The sequence below is a fragment of the Anguilla rostrata genome, chromosome 13 (genome assembly GCF_018555375.3).
Source record: "Anguilla rostrata isolate EN2019 chromosome 13, ASM1855537v3, whole genome shotgun sequence".
In the NCBI taxonomy this organism is placed as follows: domain Eukaryota; kingdom Metazoa; phylum Chordata; class Actinopteri; order Anguilliformes; family Anguillidae; genus Anguilla; species Anguilla rostrata.
The window spans coordinates 36,960,565-36,967,023 of NC_057945.1; the positions used below are offsets into that span (position 1 = coordinate 36,960,565).

A 6,459-nucleotide genomic window follows, 5' to 3' on the forward strand; every position below is an offset into this window, starting at 1 on the left:
CACAAAAATACATTTTTATCGTACTGTAATCCCTTAACACATTAATTCAGGACTCTAGTCAATTTGTTATTATTATTCGTGGATATCACTTATGGACATGGATGTGTATAAAATGATACTTTAGATGCCTGAAAAACATGGTGCTTTGAATGGTCCAATGAGGTGAGAGTCTCTGCAGCACATTGGCAGTAGTGAGGTCCCTTTTCTTTCCGATCATTCCAATGATATCTCTCAGTGCTGGACATCATGTGTTCATGGCTATGAATAGCTGTTACAAAATGAGTATTGTACCTTATCGGACCTGTGCTTGTAGTTGTTCCAATGACCTTTGGTATGCACTCATTGTACGTCGCTTTGGGTAAAAGCATCGGCCAAATAAATGTAATGTAACGAGTAGTCTGAGGTAAACATGCACAAAATATGCAAGGGTTGAGAATGACGTTATGGGGAAGAGTTTAGCCGGTCCATCTTACCTGAATGTTTTTTTTTGTTTATGTTTTAATTATGCCTTTGTTACACAATGCAGATATAACAACAAATTACATTGATGATCTCCTTCCGAGCCCTGCTAGGAATTCTTCAGTCAGAGAAACACTCTTTGCAGTGAGGTTCCCATCATGCATTGGTGCATACTGTTTACAGTTGAGAGATAAATTAAGAAGTAGAAGTTCAAATCCCACGAGGCTAAAATGACAAGATTTATGGTTTGCCAGCATTTAGCATATTTAACAATATGTGTTTTACTTGAAAGCACTTTTCCAGCACAGCTGTGCTGCTCTAGAAGATGGCAGACAAGCATGAAAAAATATCAAAGGACATAAAATGGTTTATTTACGTGGGGATGCGAGAGAAAGAGCCTCAGAACCTCCATAACAGACAAAGCCACCATGTACTGTGCAGATCACTCATTTGTATGAACCAAATCAAAATGTTTTTGCTCCCCTAGGCAAAAATATCACAATTCATTCAAACCAGGAAGTCATTGCTAAACCAATAGAGCCGCCGCCCATTATAGGGTTCATGACGCCTCATTCTGAGAAGAAATGAATCCTCTGAATCCTTCACTTTTCCGTGCTTGCTGAAATGAATTTCCCAAACTAATTTAAAAAGTGTGTTCATGCGCTTGTCTTTTTTCCCCCCTGTATCTCTTTAATGATCCACATAAACCCAGAAATCAGCAGATCTAGGATTGGATGAAGCTTAAAAAAAAGAGAAGCTCATTTCCAATCACATGTGGATCAAAAAAACAAAACACCATTTAGAACTTTCCTGGCCATAAACTACCAAAATACTCTTGTGCAGCTGCTAATGATGTGTTTTGGTGAACAGTAACCTCTTGATAAACTGAGAGCAAGCACCTTGCCTACGTTCAGCATCTTCAGGTGTTCATCCTCCACTGCAGAATTGTTTTTTTTGTTTTTAGGTACTCTATGTGTTTTCAAACTGTAGAGTTTGTTCTGAAACCAAGTTTGTTTACTTTCTTGTCACGGTTTTATCAAGTGTGAAAGAACTCCACCGCTGGCCCTTGAGCCAGGCTCTTAACCTGAAAACTGCTCCAGGGACTTTACCTCTTTTTTTTGTTCTCTCTCTCTCTCTCAGTCTCTCTCTCCCCACTTGCAACTTGTTCTCTCTGGCCATTTCTCCCAGGGCGTCCTTGAAAAACAGAAGCACGTTCTCAATGGACCTTCCCTGCTAAAATATATATTTTTTAAAACACGCACACAAAAAAAGCGCAACCTCCCGGAATTCTGAACACGAAGACCAGGTCCGAACCCGCTTTGTCGACATCGGTCTAGGCACGATTTCAACAGAAAGGCGCCACCGTGTGGTACGATCCAACTGGTACGGAAGTGACCAGACACCGAGAAATGAACCCAACAGTCATGCATTTGTTTATCGTTCTGGTTACAACTTGCGTGTGAGTTTCCGTGGGCTACGGTTTTGTTACCCTGTATGCTGCTTTGCATGAGTAGGCTCCTCAAAACGTAAGCTGTCATAACTGTCAAAAATGTGAAAACGACAAGTGGTAGACGACAGTTGTGGGCCCCTGGAGGAGAGACTGAATACTCGGTTCTCATCGTTGGAATAGACGTCATGGGGAACATCTAAAAAACAAGAGAAATGTAACCGCATCAACCGTGGTAACCATAGTAACCTTCGTACTTCCTTATTGAGCCTGTCTGTATTGCGTTTCTCACTCACAAGCATTCCAGGAGAATTCGGAATCACAAATCAGAACGTACTGGGGTTTGTACGAGAGGAGTGTCAACGTGAGACCAAACATGACAGCCGTCGAAACGGGTTGTGCTTTGTTTGTAAACTCGATTTTGCGCGGAGCACATCGCCGAACGCGGGCACCGGTGAAAGCAGCCAGTCGCAAACACACCCTCGGTAAATTTCCCGAGAGGCCGAAGATGAGACCGCTCGTCAAAATGAGGTTTAAGAAATGGCCGTCGCACCCGGGCTCTGCGGTTGTTAGAACTACGATTCGTAGGACTCTGGGGAGTAAAACAGGAAATAAAGGATTTGAGAAGAACCGAAACTCACAGCATACATAGCGCTTTGAAAAGTCACTCGCAATGAGTTGAATTTTGCTTGCGAGTGGATGGTCTCATCATTTAAAAATCGAGGCTAGGAAAGTTACGCAAATGGACTCCATCATAGAACTTGCATTGACACATAAACATTTGTGCTACTCATTTTTAAATGATGAGAAAATTAATTCATTTGTGCACACACAATCACACCCACATGCACACGCACGTACACACACACACCCACAAAGATGCGAACACACTAGCGCTACATTTGTGCACGCACACACCCACTCCCACACACGCCCACACACACACACACACACACACCTTTGCTGACTAGGTATTTGAAAGGCCAGGCCACAATTGTGGAACTTCCTCAACTTTTACGGTGACCTTGTAAAAGAGGGAATCTGGTTTCCATGGCAACTCTGCAGCAAGCAGCCGCCGCCGCAGTCGTTTCCAACCCAGCACCAGCAGTAGGGTGGCTCTGAGATGAATTGCGATGGGGGGGAAGAAGAAAAAAAAAAAAGACTAAATACCAGCACTATGACAGAAGTGAATTCTGGAGGGGAAATAAGTTACTGCTCTTTATTTTTTTTTCCAATGATCACTGCTTAGACTTGCTGCCATAGCTGCTGCAGAGTGGAAATGACGCTGCGCAATCAGAAAATCTGTTCCGTGTTTGTCATCAAATCCCCAGCCTTTTCTCCTCTGCCGTCAGACAGATCTTATTATCGTAAAAAGGTCAACGTCCTCTGAGCCGTGGAACGTAAAGCGCAATTCAAGACGACCGTTCAAACTCCGATTCGAAGAGCGCGCGGCGACGGTATCAAAATGTAATGCGGTGAAACCGCTATTAAAGAGTATCACCTTAAGGGGGTTGGGGAAAAAAAAAAAAAATCTGTCACAGCCATTGAGCTGAATGGACGAGATGGACAGGGTACATTACATTAACGGGCTGAATGCATTAGACGTAATGAGAAGAGAGGCAAAACTCTCCTCCCAGGGCTGAATTAATGTGAAATTTGCTGTTGATGGTCCTCTGTTCAAGAAGAACCTTTGTAGTCCCAGCATATTCCGCGAAAAAAAACACCAAAAATGGCCGCCATACTGCACACATAAATGTCGGAGTCAAACAGCAGACAGCCTCACACGATGACTATCAGACTATCAAGAACTACAAATGAGTGCATTTAATCTGCAGTATGCGTGTTCGTAACGTACAGAAAAGATATCCTGAGCGTTTCTGCGATTCGCTCAATTCATAGTCAGACGGGATACGGGAGAGCGTAGCTTCAGAAATCTCAGTAATCAGTGCGGTTACAACGCGTTCTCGATTCACGTGAAATAATGACGCTTCGCCCCGCGTGGCATAGCGCCGAGATCCGCTCGGGTCGACCCGGCGCGTCGCTAATAAGGCGTAGACTCCCGCGCTCATTCAGGAAGCCTCAGTTTTAAAGTCAGTGCGGACGGCCTTGGATTCGCCTGGGTAAAAAAAAACACTCAGTTTGATTGGCGGAACTTTAAAAAACCAGAAGAATTATCGCTGCGCGCTAAGTGGAGCCGTTAAAAATTTAATGGCGAGCACCTTTTTCCTCGACCGCCGTGCTTTTGAAGTTATGAGAACAATGCAGTGGGAGCCCCCCCCCCCAGTTCCCCCCATCCCCGCCTCCCCCCATAGCCGTAGCTGCCTGCCAGTTCACACGGGAGCAAACAAACAAAACAGTCAACCCTGTGCTGGGAGGCGGGGGACTGTCGCATTGATTCTGCATCGTCAACATCACCGGTTTGGCTCCAGACACCCGACCCCTCCCCCCACCCCACCCTCCCGCCCCCCCTGCGTTCCCGCCCAGGTTCCCGTCCTCGTTTGAAGGGCGGAGAGTAACTGCCAGTGGGTTCCTGTCCGCCTTTCGTTTTGACCTCTTTTTGAGCAGAATTTTCAACCGGCCTTCCGCCGGCGCGTCAGCTGCCGTAGCGGTTTTTATATTATTCACGAGCGCGGTTCCGTCCTCGTCTCTCGCGTCTACGGCTTCTGGGTTATCGGGATCGTCTCTGAGTTGGTGATGGTGTGATTGTATGGGGCTGTGTGTGTGTGTGTTTGTGTGTGTGCATGTGTGTGTGCGCGTGAGTGAGTGTGTGTGCGCGCGTGTGTGTATGCGTGTGTGCGTGTGTGTGTGTGCGCGTGTGAGTGAGTGTGTGTGTGTGTGTGTGTGTGTGTGTGCGCGTGTGAGTGAGTGTGTGTGTGTGTGTGTGTGTGTGTGTGTACGCGAATGTGTGCGCATATTTGCATATGCGTGTGTATCTATTTGTGTGCATGTGCGTGCGTAAAGTTGATGAAACAGGCTCTTACAAAATAACATGGGGGGAAAGGCACGGCCTACACATGCAGTGAGACAAAAAGCAACAACAACAACAAAAAACAAAAACTGAAAAACAGCAGGTCTGTAATCGCTGCAGGTGTGTTCACTCAAAACAGAGAGAGCCTCCCTCTCTCCCTCTCTCTCCCTCTCTCTCTCTGTGTCTCTCTCTCAAAGCCACACTGCTGTCCTCCGTTCCTTCGAACGAAGGCGGGGAACGAACCTCATGAGGCACGGAGGAATCTGACAGGCCGCAGATTGGGCAAGCGAGCGCGCAGGGGCCCCGTCCGACGGGCCCCCGCTGTGTGTGAGCACAGCACCGCGGGGTCGGCACAAAAATCGATGAGCTGGAGGCTCATCGCCAAGGGAACCGTCGCAGGAGACGCACTCGCCATCTCTTCACCTGGAAAATAACTCCCCCTGTCGTACCTGGCGGGCTGTACCAGCGCAGGGTTCAGCTGCTGCGGAATTCGTACCTATGCCGGGGAAAAGCGGTGGCTGGAGAATCGGACAGCGGTGTTTTGCGATTGGACATTTTTTTCGTGTTGGGGAAAAAAAGTAGGCGAAACGCCATCTAGGCCTTCAGGTGAAAAACCCGGATACTTTTCGTTGAAAATAAAAGTAAAGTTTTCTAGCCGACTAGGACGTAGCCAGGATATGTCCGGGTAAAACCTGGGCCACATTAGGGTTAACTTAGTTTATGTCAAAGCTCCAGCTAGATTTCAGTCCCTCTCGATTCTGGCCAGGGCCGGTTTTAGCCTGCTATATTAGGGTGGGCTGGTAGAAATAATAGGTGGGCAACTTGGGCGCAGTGGCGTCACTAGGGTTGGTGTCACCCAGTGCGTTCGACTGGGGGGGGGGGGGGGTGTTTATTTATTTATTTTTTCTTAACTTTTGATTGGGTGCCCATAGCCACCGCCGGCCGTGATTCTGGCTTGTGCTCATTGGGTGAATCATAGCAACTTGGCCTTTGGACAATGATGACTCATCATTTGATGACCGGACAGTAATGACAGCTGTGATCAGAGGGATTTAGCGGTGAGACGATCAGACAGACCATTTCCTGATGATTATTTTGCAGTTCAGTAAAAATCAGACACAGCACACAGGAGAGAGTAGCACACCTAGGACAACGTTTACAGCCCTAAGCCTTGCCCATGATATCCCTTACACAAGCTAAATGAGGTTGAATGTTTTGTGGCTCACCACTAATATCTTTAAATATTAGTTTTCAAATATAACCAAAGTATTTAAATATCAACCCCGCAATCACTAGGTGCTTATTTTGAAGCATGGCTGTCCATTCACTTTCGTAGCCATTTCTGACCATAACAAATTATGTATTCTGCATCAATTCAACCATTTTCCTTTATTCCATAACTTGCCACGAGTCACGCCTCATAAAATATACATACCAGTCAATTCGCTTCCCCTATGAAACATTTATTGGGACGTACTTTTCCGGAGAAAAGTGGCTTGCAGAAGCACAAGTTAACCAAATGTGCTGATAAGTATTTTATGATTGTTTTACCTGAGATAACCCTCAGCGTCAGAGAAAAAAAAAA

The 6,459-nt window shown here is 46.2% G+C and overlaps 1 protein-coding gene across 1 annotated transcript in view; it reads left to right on the forward strand.

Moving 5' to 3' along the window:
- Positions 1–6,459, forward strand: part of lrrn2 (leucine rich repeat neuronal 2) — a 54,002-nt gene that overhangs the window by 39,812 nt on the left and 7,731 nt on the right. The window lies entirely within an intron of this gene.